General features: G+C 38.5%; 1 long non-coding RNA gene across 1 annotated transcript; it reads left to right on the top strand.

Moving 5' to 3' along the window:
* The first annotated feature begins 1,227 nt into the window (after positions 1-1,227).
* LOC121885229 lies at positions 1,228-5,409 on the top strand. Its single transcript, XR_006092505.1, has 3 exons — positions 1,228-1,316; positions 1,654-1,723; positions 4,563-5,409. It is a non-coding gene; the product is annotated as an uncharacterized LOC121885229 (long non-coding RNA).
* Positions 5,410-19,641: the final 14,232 nt, after the last annotated feature.

Raw genomic sequence — 19,641 nt, 5'->3', positions numbered from 1 at the left:
TATAAAAAATATTGCAGCTCATTGTCCCTGTCTGATCATGACACCAATCTCATACCTCCCCAGGTGAGTTTAAGTCTGTGAGACTTCTGCAGGGCAGGAAATAATGTCTTAATATCTATAAAATAATGAGAAAGATGTCCAGATTTGTGTCCAGTGGGCAATGTAGTTATGTTAAAGGAAAAAAAAGAACAATTTTTGAAAGTTATCCCATGGCCCTCTGTCTACTGCTGTCACTATGTTTATGGTCTTACTCAGTTCATACCTGAAAATGTTTCATCTTCTCTCTAGAATTAGATATCCTGTCTGTCACCCTTCTCCCATCCAAACTCATTAAGAAACTCCTCTTTCATATTAGGACCCCCTAACAGCACAGCAATATCATATACAAATGCTCCTCAGTAAATTATGATGTATCATCATATTACAGTTGAATTTTAAAAATCTTTTCTGCAAAAGATTGTAGTTTTCATTAGATGTTAAAGATACCCTCCATACATGTCTTAAGACATATGAAAATACTCTGCTTTGAAGAATAATTTGTGTCTGATCTGTTTTTTTTCCCCATAAAAAGGTTCAATCACCTGGTTAGAAATTCTTAAAATGGCATCTGCTCCTTCTGCCTCATTAAAAATGCAGAATCTATGAAGAAGCGAATATTTTTAATTTCAAAAGTTAAGTGAAAAGTCCATTCTCAGTGTTTTTCTAGGATACGGGTTACAATGGGTTTGTTAGTTAGTTGGTGTTATTGATAATAAATCAACTTTATCTGTCTCTGGTGAGTCTTTTTTGAGAATTTCTTGTGATAAAGGGTTACAAAAATAATAAGATAAATAAACATATGTGACCCTGGATGGGGCTCAATCAATAGCATAAATGCTAGACAGACACTTTACTGTTACAGGTTGAAACTGCTTCTTTTTGTCCTTACAGCTTACTAATAGATCATTGGAATGCAGATCAATATAATCAGTTAATTGTTACTGACTTCATGCATTCATCTGTGTAATATAGTTGAGACAGTGTTGCGGGGGTTTTTTGGGTTTTTTTTGCAGCCTTGTGTTTTCTTCACATGAATCCCCCCGTGCGCCACAGGAAATGTTATTAGCGATAAAAATCAGTGCAACGTTGAGTGATGCCTCCATGTAAAATCTAATTATCATAGTTCTGAATGGCTTTGGTCCGAAGCCCGAATCAATCTTTATATATTTTTACTGTGCTGTTTCTCAGATAACACAAGGCTGTGCAGTGTTTGTGTCCATGTCTTGCCAAAATATACATATTGGAAACAGATAAGAAAAAAAGACATGCACAGGAAGGTAAGTTTGGCATTTACCTCATCTGATAACCTGCTTCTTGATTAAATCCTAAAACAGATAATGTGAGTGGGAGGCTTTTCAATACAAACTCCTCTGGGAACATTGGACCATGTTCTTGTCAACAAGCAGCATGAGTCATCCATTAAAGAGAAACGCTTTCCTGCAATCTGTCGAGTTCAAAATAGACTGTGTTATTACAGATGTGAGATTTATTTATAAAGGCTTTTAATGCAAGCTTGTTCAATAAATGCAAGTTCAGATGGTAAAACATCTGCCATACATTAGGTTTCTTCTCTCTAAAAAAAAGAACCAACAGCTATTGTGTCTTTGCTTGCAGGTTGTTGTATTTCGACGATGTCACTGTCCTCTCCGTCCAGATGCTACACACATCAGGCCAAGAACAAAAGGTCTGAAATCTGTTTTAAAAGATGTCATGCTAACCTCTGGTTTCTATCCCTGCAGTCTATTCATCCCATGTAAAATCACCAACTTTCTGCTTTTTCCCTGCACTCCAGTGATAGTTCAGGAAAAGGACCTTGCATGAAATATTTAGATAGGCTTCCAGCATATTTGGGTTATGCAGTGCTGTGTTCACAGTATGGGTTTCACATGCAAATTTCATAATACTTAGTCATGAATTTACCATTTTGTTAGATTATTGATGAGGTTAGTGCTGTTAAAGGATAGATATGATGACAGAGTGATGGAGGACAAAATCCACAGTCCTCAGTCTGAGCAAAAATGTATCTAAAAGTTAATCTGAGTTAGTCAAATAAAGTGGATATCTTCCACAGTTATAGAGTTTTTGGTAGAAAAAAAAACCCCTATTTGTGTCTCAACAGACAATGTTTTTCTGTTCAGCAACAAATTGAAATGGAATTTGGCACTAAAGTTACAGAAGCTTTGAAATATATTGAATTGATTTGGCTAATTTGGACGGTTGAAGCCTCATATTAGATTCAAATAAACTTTTAAATGCATTTTTGCTCAAAACAAGGACTGTGGATTTTGTCTGGAATCACCTACATTGAAAATGCATTAACAAGAGGAATGATTACAGCAAGAAAACAAACCTAACTGACCTAACTGTTGTTTTAGGACAGACTAGAAAACAACAAAAACTGTGTTAGTGAAGCTCATAGTTCATTGCTCAGTTTTTTAGTTGGTGGTAGTTTTCAGAGGCATGGTTGTGTTGTGCTGGATGGCTTACAGTAAGTCTGTCTCGTTCCTTTTGCCTTGCAAGTTTTGAGCCCAAACCTCACGGTCCAGCAGGCTGTGCCCAGCTGAATTACTGAGCTATTGCTTCCCTGGCAACCAAACACCATACATGTCCCTGGGAGCACTAGGCACCAGAGGTGGCCTTTAGTGTCTGTATCCAGGGAATGTTCTCCTTAATCTTTTCAAATGAATCCTAAGGGTCCTTGTGATTCACTATTTGGCTTTCACTCGATATCAGCTTGCCTCGGGTGACCTTACAAGTGTGAATTAGTATAAGTAATCCTTTGGAAATGGCAACAGTATGTTTGCTTTTATCTCTGTGTGTACAAGTAATCATTTGGAAATGGCTCCATGTTTGCTTTTATCTTTGTGGTAATAAAACTTTACTGATGATACTGATGCACACATTCTTCTAATTCGTTTACTTTGTCACATCTCAGTCAGAGACATTTACGTCAAAGAAGTGACTATTTATTGTAAGTGGTTTCACAGACTTGGTGAAAACAGCTCTGCTCTTTGTTGGAGCTCTTAAAGAATCAGGGCAGCAAGGAGTATTCTGCTGGAGAACTTAACACCCGCAACACTTATATACATGAACATAGACCTTAGAACCAGATAACAATACCAAAACTTCAACAACATAAGGAGGACATTGGGTTGGTGGAGCAAATTGTGGGAGCAATCAGTATTGGAATTAGAGAATCAGCAGAGTCAGTGTTGGGTTATGCTTGATCAGAATCTTATGATGTGTAGTCAAAAGGGTTTATAGGGTTTATAAGTTCCTGGAAGGCATTCGTAGTGTTGCACTTTGGTTGTTCACATGAAAAGTGACAGTGAGATAGTTTGTGTCAAGAATGGAAAAAGAGCACCAGAGAAGGAAACTCAAAGAGCACTAGAGAGGAGAGGAAAGGTCAAATCCTGGCTTTTTCCTCACCTCCACACAGGTGGCAAATCATTGCCTGAGGTTGGTGTGAATGTCAGATCGTCGGCTTCGTAAAGTTACAGAAATAGCCGTAGAGAGCACTTAGGATACAGTATCAGCTATACAGATATATACATCAACATATAGCTTAGCGAGGTAGCAACACCAAAGCTTCAATGACTTAAGGAGGAGGTTTGGGTGTTGGAGGGAGTAAAAATGATCTAACAGTTTATAAAGACTACTTGTATGAATATGATTGGCTTATACTAGTCAGCTGGTAGCCAAACAGATGATGCATCAGTAAGCCAGTATAGTTATTGTGACATCTGACACTGATCAGTTGACATGAGAGTGACTTCAGCGCCTGAACTCTTTGCTTCAAATTATCCAGCATGCACACAGTTTCCAAAGAATAAGGACACAGCTCTTTGCATCTTTGTCCGCCACACAGGGCCACTTGTAATGAGAGAGTGAACACGTCTCCACCAAGCTGATTATTGCACAAGCCTATAATCTGTGAACATCTGCAGCTTGACAAGTCGGTCGCCACTGGTCTCCACAGTGTGAGAAATCTGACAACTGCAGATTTGTATACTTTTGCTTATAAGAATGACTTCAAATTGAACTGTAGATATAGATATAGAAGTATGATGCATTATCAGTGGACTACATTATGTGTATGGCAAGCTCAGTGCATCATTAAGAAGATGAACAGGCAGGATGCAACAGCCCGTGCAAGTGTTGGTGGGAGAATGAGTTGCATCTGGAGAGCTGAACCTTGCATGACAAAACACTGTAGCTTAACTAGCTGAAATTTACTATGAAAATACATCCAAATGAATCGCTCCCAGTGCTGAGCGAGGTAAATATGACTTAATGAAACAAACCATTAGAAGCAGACATGTCTTCCAGTCCATATCTCCATATCTAAATAGCATCTGTGCTCCTAGAAGATTGAAATCTACAAACGTAATCGAACATAATGAGATCTCCACCGAACCTGACATCTGATGCAATATATAATATATGCAAGCATCTGCTCAACACAAATGTGAGGGGTAAAGCGTGTTAAGGTGTTTTATCTGCTGTATTTTTCTCTTCAACAGTAGTTCATTGTTGAGTTGGTTCTACATCCTGAGCTGATGAAGTGAGCAGCTGTAAGCTACGTGTTCCTGTGACAGTTAAGACTGTGCCATGCTGGCAGCCCAAGTGAGGCAAATCCAGTCTATTCCAATTATACAGTGGAGCGCTTTACTCCACTTACTGAAGTAAGTGCATTACCCACTAATCAGTGCCTGGCTGTACTTGTTAGTGCATGACCTTCCCTCATATTCATGCCAAAGTAAGTGCTTCTGGAAAATTAGCTTGCATTTCCCAATCACAGTGATTTCTCTTATTCATATGCAGAGGAGTATGTATTTTTAGAATTTGTTGCTTTGAGAGAAAAAGATTGCCATGGAAAAATCTGCATGTTTTTCTGTTTTCTGCCTGTAGCACACATAAGAGCACACATTAGCATATGCACAGACCTGCATTAGTAAAAAGGAGCCCGGTGGAGTTTTCACTCTTTTCTCACCGAAAACACATTTTATGCTTCTCTAAGGTCTAACAAACATGATGAATGCATTTCATACCTCATTAAACATTTGCAAAGACTTTTCTTGAATGTTTTAGGTGCAAATTGTTTAGGTTCCCACGATTCCTCCGAATGAAATGAGCAAATACGTTGCTTGACTGTGCTTTCCAAAAAAAAAAAGCTGTTTTATGATGTGACAATGCTGTGGTTGAGGTCTGGTTAGGTTTAGGCACAAAAACAACTTGGTTGGGTTTAGGGAAAGCTCATGGTTTGGGTTAAAATGATTATTTTGTAAACACGTGGTGTGGTTAAAGTTAGGTGACCTTCATCGTCATGGCTACAATAATAACCATGGGGTTATGGTTAGGGGATGATTGTAGATGTGGTTTTTAAAAAACTGTCCTGACTGGTGGTTGGAAATGGGAAACGAACAGCGGTCTCCTGTTACAAAATCCGCTGTTGGGTTAATACCTCCAACCATCCCGACCTCCTCTGAATGTGGAAAATTGGAAAACTTTTATATACGTCATCTGAACTACAGCACTGCTCGGTGTCATCATTACTAGATGGTGTCTGTGACTCAAATGTAACAACTATATGTCACTTTTAGGTGACTTACATTACAACCTATTGTGTTATTTTTCTTGGGAGGACAGTCTCTTATGTTCTGTATTCAGTTTGCTGTCTTACTTAACATACGGCCATTATTTTTGACAGCTAGCATTACCAAAATATGCCATCAGAATACAGTCAAATTAACTATTATAGCTAACTGTGCTACAAGCTTGACTTCCTGACACAATCAGCCACCTTTATGTTGGTACAAAATCCTGTCTGCAACTTATAGAATAGTTTGACATTTTGGGAAACAGACGTATTTCCATTCTTGCTGAAATTGATGTTTCTGTTTATTCTCTTTACTTTTATATTAATTCCTTGCATGCACCTACTGCTATTGTTTCCTCTATCGCTGTCACACAATGACTAAACTAAGATTTCACCACATTTCATTATGAAAGAGTGACAATTTAATTGCTGCGAGACACCACAAAATTTACCAGAAGATGACTCTCACAGGTCATACATGAGGTGTGGTTGTCTGCACTCCGAGGAAATGTACATCAAGTCACTTCCATGTTCACACTTGCACTAGTACAAACACGATGACTCGCTCACCAACACATCACTCTACAGCTCTTCTGGTGGTAACAAAACACCGTAGGGTACCATTAAACCAAATTTAGTAACTTTTATTCTCCTGTTTTATCTGTCTTATTCTTTTTTAGCTTCTTTTTATTTCCAAATTTAACACTTTTTAAATTGTATTTAAATGTCTTTTTACTTGTGTTGCTTTTATATTCTGTCTTGATGCCTTTTATGCTCTGCTATGCTATGTAAAGCACTTTGAATCGCCTTGTTGTTGAAATGTGCTATACAGATAAACTTGCCTTGCCTTTAACATGCAATACATGTTATCCTTGATGTGTCCTGTAATTGTAGTAAGTAAAATTAAAAAATCATTTGTTTTTTTTAATGTTTTTTTTAAATTATAAAAGTATAATAAACCATCTATTGACAAAAACAGTAGCTGCCATTCTTTTGTGTACCTTAAAGGGGACATATCATGCACATTTACAGGTCATAATTTTTAATCTGGGTCTCTACTGCAACATCATTGTATTATCTATAGATCTAAAAACTCCTTATGTATCTGACCCTTTATGCAGCTCCGAACAACTCATGGAGCAACATTAGCAATGAAGGCTTGTGGTTTGTGGTAATTCACGAATGATCTGACGTCAGTTTGATGAGGAAGTAGCGCTAACTTTGCAAACGGAGCGCTCATAGCAGGCTGAAGCCCTGGCTTTGGACTTGAAGGCAGCATTTTATACATTCACTCACCTCAAATTTTGGAACTTAGACTATGTTTAACATAGACATCCAACATAACAGTATATAAATGACATAAATGACAGATGACAATAAGCATGTCATGTCCCCTTTAACTGAAATGTACGTATCCTTTGTTAGACTGTTTTAAATGAGATACTCCTCGTCCAGTAGACGCCTCTAATGACTAAGTGTATCCACTTTGTGGCATCAGGTGTGCCAGCTGTGTGCTCAAGTTTCTTCTCAAAGTCCAAAGACATCCATGTCAAGAAAATGTATAGATGTTACAAGGTTAATCAGAATACACATCTAAAAAAGCAGCACAATCCTTTGTACTTTTAGAACTTATACTGCAAAAAATTGCTCAGTGTGGATCATATTACAGCACATAACCCTCAGACAAACCCGGAAAGGTTTCATGAATGCTTTTGGAAATCACTGGGGGCAAAAGTCTCTCATGATTCTCTAGTTATCTAGGACAACCTCAATCCTGCACTTATGTTAATCCATCCGTTGCAGTGCCATGCAGTCCGTGCCTGTGACACAGCACTGAACTAAAGCAGATTTCCAGTGATCTACAAACCCGGCTGGCATATACTGAATCTGAGCCAGGGCCTCTTACGCAAGTTCAGCCAGCTGTGGCTCTCTGGGCTGTGCGTGCAGGGAATGTGTTTACATAACGCTCATTTGGGCTTTTTTCACCTCACACAGCAAGTCCTATAGAAAGTTAAAAGCATGCAGTTATGATTCTCTTTGTTGAGATTTACTTTTTTTAAAAAATGTCTTTAGGGCAGTAAAAACTACCATCAGGTTTTATTTATCTTGACATCAGTATTTGTTGTACTCTCCTTTTTTCACTGAAATACAGAAATCATGCAGAGTGGATGATTAATGTACTATAGTGAATGTAAAATACTTTTTTTCTGACTGACATTTCTGTCCTTTGATAGGCTACACATGAATTGTGGACTGTCTAAGAGTGCAGATTTTGAAGATAGCATTAAATGCGGTAGGAAACTTTTTTTTTCTGTCCCTCTGCTAATTTTATATCATAACAGTTCCATTACGATGTGTCAACTGCGTCAGTGCTGTCTTTTTAGACGCTCACATCAGCGTGTAGATACAGTAGAAAAGCTCAGTGTGGAGTACAAAGTCTAGTTTCAGTAACTATATGAGCAGGATGCTTGCAGTGATGCGTGACAACTCAAAACATTTCAACACACAAACTTTAAACCCGCTAACCAAAGTTCCATGAAACAGTGACAGTGTTTACTTTTGCAAATATAATTTGATAAAAAAGGGGAAAAACAATAATCTAAACAATACTAAATTCCTCTCTTAAAGTAATTATTATCATCATTTTAAAATAGGAGAAACCTTTCCACCCAAAGATTTATTCACCTATTTGACTACAGTAACTAAAATTCTTGTAGCTAGAAAAGATCAGATCAAATGCACACAGAAGGGAAAATCCATAATCTATAACTATAAGGTCACACTTATATAAATAAATGTAAAGACTGTATGTCACAATTAGTCTGTTTTCAGCAGTAGAGGAAGAAGTTTTCAAAGTTGCAATACCACAATGTCAAAATCTGACTGAAGTAGAAGTACAAAAAGGTATTATCAGCAAAATGTAATCAATTGCCTTCGATGAATACAGCTGTTGAAAATACCCGTAAAAGGAGTAAACTACATTGAAGGCACAATGGCAATGCGTTCTGGTTCTTGTAGGATTTTCCCCTTTAGAACAATAGATAATATTACAGGCTTTTTTTTCAGTTTACTCCAGTTATAAGATTTTGTACTACAAAGCCAGCCTGCTTTTGAGAACGTTAATTTGTAAGCAGCATTTTACTGTTATAGTATTTGATCTATAACATTGCGTCATTATTTTCACAATCACAAAAAGCTCCTTTAATGTGCAAAGTAACTAGTAACTACTAGGGGTGTGCCCGAATACAAATACGTTAATCCGCAAAGCACAAATAGTGGGTTTTATACGAATATTTGTTTCATACAAATATTTTAAAAGTTATTTGTTTTTAGGAAGAAAAAAAAAACCTCATGTCAAATACCAGTTCGCAGGTCGGTTACATCGTTATCTCAGTCTCTCGCCTCTGCTCCATTGTTACTTCTATCAGGGGTAAGTCCCAAGGGACTCTCCATAACCTGTTGTTCCCCTTCTCCTTTCCAAAAAGTTAGGTTGTAAAAAATAGGCAGTAAATGAGAAATGCAAAGCAAGAATCACCCTTGAAGTTCTTCTACACGTTACATGATGTGCTGTCCCTGTGTTATTGGTGTATAAATAGGTAGAGGTCTGTCTGCGATGAGTCGATGAGTAAAGTTTTAGCTCAGTAGTCAGCGCAGTCGTCTATGATCTGGGAGACTCCAGTCCGAGACCTGGTGTGGGGACCTCCTTCGTAAGGTAGTTTATTCACACACTTACACTTATTGTAACACTTTAATTTCCTAAAATTAAAAGCGTAACAAATACAAAAACAGAATTTTTAAGCCTCTTTCCACTTTAATTCAAATACAAATACAAATAATTTTGCTGCCTCAACAAATACAGATACAAATACAAATACTGGGCTCTCTGCACATCTTACGTACTTACAGTATGTAGCCAATTTTGTCAATGATGATGTAAAGTGTAACCAACAGCAACATGGAAGCATTTTACATCTATACATGGGAGGGAATGACATATGGATAGACAGCATAAGCCAACCAAGTCTCAACCTCTGTGATGTGGTTGATTATATAAAATATGTCCCGAAATCAGTCTCTCATTGTTTCAGGTGCTGCTTTCATTTGAGACGACCTTAATGCGTCTCTCCCAGCATGTGCCACTGCCTGCATAATGGTGGCTCAGACTCCCGTCCCGTTTTCCTGAGGCAGAGAATCAGCGCCTGATCTGTGTTAAGCCCTGAACTTCAAATCCCTCTCAGACGCTCATTAATGCGCTTGGTGTGAGACCACACCGGGGTCGTGTCACTCTCCTGAGCCCAGACCCCTACCCCCTGTGTCTGACAGAGGGATCTTCTCCTCCCCAAATCCCCCTCCTGCTCTTCATCCTCTTTCATTTCAGCTTTAACTGCTGTCTCTCAGCCTTTGACACCTTTGTGACCTCCGTCACCTTTTACTCCTCATCCCCTCCACAGGTACGTCTAAACATGACAGCAAAAGGTCAGATTCAAGAGAAGAGGGATAATCATTCAGAGCGGCCTTCTTCACTCACACAGTTTGATGTTCACCTTGTATATTTCTCCTAAATTTACTCTGGATTGACAAAGCTCCAGAGAGACTATGTATATTGAATCTGGACATGTGTATTTATATCAGTATGTAGCCTCGCTTCATTTGTCTTTCATGTTGTCCTGTTTTGATACAGTTCTTGATACATTTGAACGATTTTCATTGCAAATACGCGAATGCGTATTCACATCCACACAATTACCGCTTTGATAACACATCTTAGTACAAATATGATATGATACAAATACAATTATGATACAGAAAGACCACTCCCAAGCCTTATTGATGAAGACATTTAAAGTTCATCTGCTAAAAAAAAAACATATAGTATGTAAAATGATGCAAAGTGCTCTCCTCTGGTCCTTTCTTCCATTTTCAACAATGATGATCTGACACTATATTGTTCAGCAGGCAAAGTTCACCTCTTATGATGAGTGACTAACAGAAATAGAGCAGCAAGTGATGATTGGCAGAGTCCAAGCACCACTTGACCTCTAGATCATCTGACAGCCGTAATGTTGGCCGAGTCGTATTGCGTTGCTGTGTGACTGATTTCCTTATGAGGTTGGATTAAGAAAACGACAGTAGAGTTCAGTGATTGAGTAACATAATACCATTCATGAGTAGAATTCACTTAACAGTTCTTTTGTCAAGTATCATGAACTTGGAGAACTTAAATGAACTTGAACTAAAAGTTATGTTTATGCCGCTCTCCTATCAGGACTGCTAAACCTGACATCATTGTTGACCAACGGAAGAGTAATTTAACATGATTATCTTAAAGCTGCACTAGTCAGTATTTTTATATTAACAGTAGATTAGATTACTATGTGTTATATTAGCTTGTTGGGCTGCATATCACAACCTCTTGACTTTGTACTTTGAGAAATTTACAATGTAGCACAAAGTCAAAAGGTTGTGATATGTAGCACAACAACATGTGCAGTGGTGGCGTTTGCTTTACATGGAAGTTTTCACCAGAGACTGAAAAAATGTTATCGCTGTTGTAGAGAGGCGAAGTCCCTCCCCCTTCCTTTCCCGACACGATCAGGATGGTAAAATATGGTTCCTACATCTGTGTTTATACATCTCTTCCCACATGACGTCTTTCCAGCCAATCAGATTACCCCGTTTTAAACAATGCAGCTAGATTTGTAGACGGTGTCAAAAAGTCGTTTGTCTCAATAAATATGTGTTTTCTGAAAATTACACATTTACACCTCTTCGTTCTCTTGGTGATGACTCTCACACGATAATTTTCCTCAAAATACGATAATTTTAAGCCTCTAGTACAATACTTTAATATTTCCCATCTGGCAACGCTGGCACCAAAAGGCAAACAGGCACAGTTAGCTAAATATTGGAGCATTTAGCAGCTACAGAGCCAGATATTTCCCTCAGGAGATGGTGGAGGCCAAAAACAGAGCTAAAAGTGACTTGCTCTGTAACTGCTAGATATGGAAATAAGCAACTGCTTGCTAACAAGTTCAACGTATCAACTTAAAAAGTGATGCTATGTTGGTGTTGTGTTCACAACTTAATCCGCTACCCCCAAAGTAACCAGAAAATCAGTTAGTACAGGTTTAAGGTCTAATGCAGTTGGTCCTTATCAGTGAATTGAAGTTAGTTGACGACAAGATTGTGAGATGTGGTTGAATGCTCTCAAAAAAAAATTGTGAACATTGAGTTAAGACTTTAAGTTGTGAAAAAAAAGTTTTGAGACTGACTAGATTAACAATAACAAGTGGAGTAAAGTAATGTGTTTTAATGGATTTCACAGAGGTTTTGCTGATTATCCGTTCAAACCACAACTATGCAGGTTGCATTTATATGTTGCTTATTTTATGCAGCACCTCGAGTCCACACCTTAAAAGCAAACAGCAGTATCACCCGGCTGTTTATAGACTAAACTGAGATCATGATATAATAACATAAATATAATATGACATAATAATATAGTGACACAAGCATATAAAACAACATAAATACTGTATAATTCTTACGTTTGAAAAGGAGCATTTGATGACCCAGCACCTTTCTGTATCTGAGCTCACAGTATACACGGTTTGTTAGTACACCCAACATTTAGCAGCCTTACACAGAAACCACATCATCATCCAGTCATACATCATCCTATCATTTCACTGTAACTATACAGGCCTTGAAGAAGGTTTTAATCAACATGCTCTTTGTTTTTTGCCACACAAGGAGTCTTGCTCATTTGTGTTCTCAAGGAGCAGGATCTATTTCTAAAGTCCCAGGATCTATTTCAAACTGAGCATGAGATTCAGTTAAATGAGTTTTTATGTATTTTATTTTTGCAACACAAGCATTTCCATGAATTCTGAAAATAATGTTCTTTTGTTTGTATTCCTGACTGTTCTCAAACTTCATTTTGTGTACTTAAGCGCTCACTCAACCCACCCTCAACCGTCCGCCACCCACACACACACACAAAACACAAACACACACTTTTCCTTGTGTCTACATTGCATCATTCATATGACTTTGCAGACTTTATCAACACAGAGAAATATGTTACAGCAGTAAATATGTCACATGATAGACTGGTTGGCCACAGCGCATATACAGTGTGACAGTTTGAACTGTTGCACAATCACCAAGGATGTTTTCACTGCTGGTTCGTTTCTTCGACTTAACGATCAAAAGCAGCAGAAACACTTTTAAGTAGGCTATAGCTACAGGATTACATGTGTGGGAAGGGCAGTTTTAAATGATCAAAGCCAGGAAAGTGGAATTCATGTCAGGAGAACATGAGCACATTTGCAGAAAAGAAAAATGAACAATACAGAAAATGAAAAACATAACTCAATGATGCAACAAGAGCCTGTTTAGCACAATAGAAACCATAAAGAATGTTGTTATTTTCTAACATAGAAACAGTAGTTTTCAGTACTTCTAACCATGGGCGTAGATTTGGGTATGAACAGTATATCAAGGTGTTGCTGGATTGTCCCTACCAATATTTTTTTACCAATCTCAAACAATCTAGCCACTTTAGCTCCACATAATGTTAAAGGTAAGACATCTGCAAAGTTGCCAGGTTTGTGTGTTTTCTGCAAAAAAAAAAAAAAAAAAAGAAGAAAGAGTGCACTATTATGATAAAGAGTGAAGGAACAGGATACAGGAGTAGGGTGACCAGATGAGAATGGGTGAAAGTCAGGACAGGGGGGGTTAGGGGTGGTCACGTGTCCAGAATATTACATTCAGTGTCAACAAAACTCTGTCACAGGTAGTGGAGCCGGTGGACCCAAATGCAGAGACTGAAGCAGAATTACTGATTAAAGATCTTACTTACAGTTCAGAAGTTAAGTAACAGGTTGGCATGAAACAAGGAACCTAGATAAGATGAAACAGATGAAACTCTTGACAAACAACAAAGAGAACAGAGAGTAATATATACATAGGGGACTAATCAGAAAACAAGGCACAGCTGGGATGAGCAGGGACCAGAATAAGGATTATTGGGTAATAAGGTGATTAGGAGGGTGTGGCAGGTAAAACACAGGGCAAGGCTGTCAAGTCTAACACAGGGCAGGTAAGCAGGGGAAAGCAGGCTGAGAAGGACTACAGGAACACATGAGGGGTTTGAACCCTGGAAAAACCAGTACCGAGCTCAAACACTACACAAAGACACTCAAATGGCAAATGCAGTTATGACAAACAATTTGTAAGCCAAAGCACATTCAAAAACACACACCACAATCCTCTCTTCATCACTGAGAAGAGAGTATATGCTGTGTGAGTTCAGGCCGAAGTGAAAACAAAGACAGATCCAACCAATATAGGCAACCCAAATAATCATCATGCAAGATAAGTCTTTTAAAGACATAACTGAAATCAGCTTTCTCTCTCTTTCTCAGTCCAATCCAAACAAAAAGGGAGAAAAGTCTGAGTCTGAGGGCCTCTGGAGGAGCAGTGGAGAATGGCAGCTAGTGACTCAGAGTCAGACTGTGAACAGAACCATAACAAACTCAACGTTAAAATGTATTATTTTTGTTCATGAAGTCAACTGTCTGTCATTAGGAGAAAGAAACACAATGACCGTGTTGAATGTAACAGTGTGTAAATCATTATCCGTTTATTCAGTTCATCTGTGTGCGAGACGTGCATGTCAGATCACTCCTTCTCCATGGCTGCCTGCAGCTCTACTTCCCCTGTCCTCACAATATTGCACACGGCTAAAAAAAAAAGCTACCACAGCCATAATTAATGTAGGCTACGTACAGAACAGTGCACGTCTGTGGGCAACAGCAAAATAATGTTTCACAACTATCAGTATTTAATGTTTTGTTGGGCTATAACTAATCAAAACTCGGGTGTAGTCTAATTTTCAGGACAAACAGGACAGGATTCAAGATTTGGGACAACTGTTCCTGAATTTTTTTGGGACGTCTGGTTACCCTATGTGGGGAGATACTCAACCTGATGATCTGGCAACCCTCAACTTCAAGTTGTGCACATTGTTGACTAGCAGCAGCCTGGCAGCAGTAGTGGAGTCGATGAGGTGGAGAATCTGAAGCGGTCAGTATTTATAGTTTAAACATTCCAAACATAGCAAATCCCCAAGACAACTTCATTAGACAAAACTAAGATCATTTGATATTACATTTCATTTCAGGCGCTAGGTGATGGTAGCTAATTTGTTATAGCTGCTCAGACATGCTGTTTAAGTAAACAACTTCATCACTGTTGGTGAAAATTCCTCCCAAAAGCAAAATAAGACATCAGGTCCTTTATAAAGAAGAACCAAAGTGTCAGCAACAGTTGAGCTTAGTTAAAGCAGGACTTTTGTCTCCCTAACTACAAAAATACTATCAACACGTGCTTACGTCATAGGCTCCGCCATAGTCTACTCTGTTGCTACTGTTGCGGCTGTAAAACCGAGGATAAATTGTTTTGAGCATCACACAACCCCCGCGAAATGACTCATTTCACTATTAGAATTTGATCTAGTCGAACTGATAACATCTGGAAAGTCTAGAAGAGCTGCACAATTTAAGTATTTTATCCCCATTCAAATTAGCAGAAGGCTAACCGGAAGTTAGCCGCTCAGCTGGCAGTAGTCTCTGGTGCACAGTATGCATTCATCCGGCCGGTGCGGGAATGTCAAACCCAACACACACGATTTAAAAACTCTGTATACTGTGAAATACAGACAGATTTACCTGGCGGTGGCTTAATCAGCATTGTGTGAATTCGTTTGGCAAGGGCTCGAATGTAACGGATGCTCATTTATATGTAAAGGTTCCTAGTACTGCAGGATAAATAAGAATGTTCTGTAATAAATCCAAACATTTGATATTAGTGGGAGAAAAAATTACTATTTAATGCCATCACTCCCCTTTTCCATGAGTGGATCAAGAGCAGAGTTATTATTGCATATGTGTCATTAAGACATGAACATTATTTATAAGCTAAATCCTGTTAGCAGCAGCCTGAGCAGCACAGAGACACACAGAGAGGTGAGCTGCAGCTCTGATATCATAATGAATGATCTACCCATATGGTCAGGAGTTGAATGAAGAATAATACATATAGAAGTTTTTGAGATGGTTTAAAGATAGATTTGAGCATCACTGTGGCTCTGTCATGAAACTCTTGAGTTGTGTCGCCCAAATCCACAAACTGAAAGAAGGACATTAGTCTCAGATGAGGTTTGAAAACCTTACGGAGCATCACATTACCTACAGGTTTCTATACATTTATTGTGACAGTCTATGATATGTTCATTTTAAATATTAATTTTGGTCTCAGATGTATAGTTAAGTAGTCTATCAATAAAAAATCAGAGAAAAAATCCTGATACAAGTCTGGTTTCAGCCAAGTCAGCAGATGCATATTCAGTAAAGTAAACATTTTGCAGAGTCAGGCTCTTTACGTGTGTGTGCGCACATGTGCCTATGAAAGAGAAAAAAGTGAGAGAGAGAGAGAGAGAGAGAGAGAGAGAGCAAGAAGTATACACAATTTTGGCCGTCCAACAAAAAAATGTCTCTACCAAAGTTAAAACCAAACCTACGCCCTTGCCTCTAACATGCGAGTGAACCCTCTCCTACACAATAAGCTCACTCCTCCCTGTGTGCGTGATGGCCCAGTGGCTGAGGACTAAAGCTCGGCCAGCAGCCATTAGTTGCAACATGAGATATGAGAGCTGGGCTGGAGCTTGGCTTTCCCCCAAGTAACAGAATGTACTACTTGAACAAATTCCAGCGGCAAAAGTTAATACGGGCCAGAGTGGATTTATCTATCTGTGTCTCAGATTGCATGGGTCCACAGGAACAAGCAATCTTCCCACCACTGTTTGAAACGTCTCTACTTCTTTATTTATAAGAATCACCTTTCTCGTTGGTCTTCTAAATGACTACAAACTCTTTAAAGATACATATAAAAAGGAGAATCAGATCTTTTATGTAAGCATCATTCTAGGCATAGCAATATCAGCAATGAAATACAATATCTCTCTGTATTAGTAACTACTGGATGGATTGCCATGAAATTTAGGACAGATATTCATGGTGCTCAAAGAATGAATCTTGATGACTTTGGTGATCACTTGACTTTCCATCTAGCGCCACCGGCAGGTCAAATTTTTCTCTTATCCAGTAAGATATCTAGACATCTACTCGATTTGATCGGCACAAAATTTTGTACAAACCTTAATGGTTTCCAGACGATTCATCCTAATGACTTTGTTGATCTCCTGATTTTTCCTCTATTACCACTGAAGATAACTCAAGACTCCTTAACACAACCCAAAAGCTGTCTGGATCCCAAAATAAGCAGAATAAAACAAATACGACCAATCTAACAATCGATGAGACTAACACATGTAGACTCTATAACACCCCAGCACATCGGCAGCCAGATGAGAGAGCAGACAGATTGTGCAGCAATGATTTAAATTCAAGAGGAGAAACAAAAATTTTGCAGTTTTAGATCAAGTTGCAGAAGAGCGTAGCTGTTCACACACTTCTATTGAGTGAACTTGCAACTTGCAACCCAATAATGGCTTCACAGATAGGCTAAATATGCGGTTCAGCTAAAGAGGACTAGCCAACCCGGATGTACAAAGAGCAGTGATGTATGAGAATCTTATTATTTGTAATAAATCTCAGAACTCCATGATATGCAGTACATCCCTACATTCCCATCAGCCTCAGCTATACTTTTTGGGTTTTTTTAAAGCAAATATAAGCATGCTTACATGCTAACAAACTATGGTGAACATACAAAAGTACTACACCTGAATATCAGCATGCTAGCATTGTTATTGAGAGCATGTTAATGTAAAATGCTGATGTTAGCAACATAAAGCCGATGCCTAAGTAAAGCCTCGCAGAACTGCTATAAGTCTTGTTGCTCACTTCCTGTTTCTCTTTACAATATACATGTGTGTCTATATGCACACATATGCACTTTTTCCACCCTTTTAACCCCATGCCATATTGAAAACAATGCAAACGGTTGATGACATCATTAGTATTGTTCCTAAAATGGATTACAGACCAGCCAGATGGACATTTTATTAACCTCACAATCTATTGCTTAACACAATATTTGTTTTTATTTGTAACTGACACTAAGGGGGGCTGGATGCTGAGGGGGAGTGATGGACAAGCAGAGTGCCAAATCTTCCACATGGGACCTTGATCACACTAATGAAAGGTGACACAAAAAAAAAAAGGGAACAGGGATGGGGGATGGTTGGTTGTGAGAGGATTTTGTTTTACTTCCTTGCAACACAAAACAAACACCGACTTTCTTTTCAGGCGTACGGAAAAGTGATATTGTTTACCTCTCATCACGAAATGTTTTAATCTCATCACTTAAGGCATGTCGGTCTATAAAATAGGCCTTAAAGAGTGCTTAAAATCATAATTACTATTTTGAAGGGCTGCTTGTTGATAACAGGAAGAGGGTTCGGTTTTTTTCATTGCAGCTATGAAGATATACAGCTACAATGAAAATAATAATCAGAGAGAACATTTCTTGTAGGGAAGAAATTGTTCCCTGTTGGAAAACAACTTAAACATGAAGCACACAGCCAATTAATGTCAATAAAGTTACCGCAATGTTCTTTCGTTGCACTGTATGAGCCCCTGGTGGCTGCAACCCCCCCCCCCCTCCCCTCCCCGATCTGTCCCAACGGTCAACCCCCATTCCTAAACCCTAAGAGGATTTTTTTCCATTGATTCCTCTATTTAATATTTCTGCTTAGTAATCACTCTGTGTATACACTAATCCATCTGTACCATTAACACTATAATCACATGTGAAAAGACAGTTACTGACGAGGAACATGGAGCTCATTTCTGTGTCATTAAGAGGGGCCTAATGTGCTCTGGGTATTTCTAGGTATTTCTGTGAGGCTCTCTGAAAATACCCTTTTCTCAACAAAGAAGCATTTGCAATTTAATCATAAATGTCCCATCACTGGAACAAATAGTCCTCCTATGGATAATATCAGGTCAAGACGGGTAGGATGCAAATCTTGTTTAGAGTCATTTTCTCTCTGTTTCTGTTTGGAATAAGTTACAGATCAAGCAGATTAAATATGGAGCTTCATCAGATTCATTCTAATCTTGGGAGGATTTCCGTACACTACGCTACATTAGTCTTCTGTATCTCCACTGAATAGAAGTTGCATAACAGAGGACACTTCTATTTGAGCAGTATTCACCCAAAAGCACAGATGGAAGGATACTGCCCCCTGTTGGGTATAACTCTGAACACAGTGGTTTAGAGCATGAACTGAATATATGAAAATACCTTCAAGAAACAGATTTACGTGGGAAGTCTCATTCTTTGATAGGACCTCTTGACCTTGAAGGCATGTCAGACTTCAATGGATGACTTAAGCTTCATACCTTACAACAATCTCATGTCTGTTAGATAGATAGATAGTTTGGAGTTTGGGGACAATAAAATGACTCCAAATAATTTGCAAAAAATTAAAACTGACAAAAATTAGAGCTGTCGATCTATGTGGACCATATTCGCTTACAACAAACATAATGGCGGCCAAAGCATCAACTTTCTATGAATCAGAGGAATCAGACCAAAGGCTTCTAAGTCTTAAGATATTTCTAGGATCTTATCTGAGTTAAAGGATAGGTTCACAGTTTTTCAAGTTAATCCTAAAACAATAGTCAGGTGCCAAAATAAATATCAACACATGTTTTTCTTGCTGCAATAATTCCTCCTGTTCATACTGACCATTACGAGATCCCTTCATAATGCGCTTTCAATGTAAGCGATGGGAGCCAAAATCCACAAGCCTCCTTCCATGCAAAAGTGCACTTAAGTTTATTTGAAGCTAATATGAGACTTCAGTTGTCCAAAGTAGTCAAATCACGTCGATATCTTTCAAAGTTACTGTCTTTTTAGTGCCAAATTCCCTCTTTTTGTTATAATCCTTCCAATGCAGCTGGACAGGA

This window comes from Thunnus maccoyii, chromosome 19, assembly GCF_910596095.1.
Source record: "Thunnus maccoyii chromosome 19, fThuMac1.1, whole genome shotgun sequence".
Classification (NCBI taxonomy): Eukaryota; Metazoa; Chordata; class Actinopteri; order Scombriformes; family Scombridae; genus Thunnus; species Thunnus maccoyii.
The sequence above is the reverse complement of the archived record's forward strand: the minus strand, read 5'-3'. Positions and strand labels throughout refer to the sequence as shown.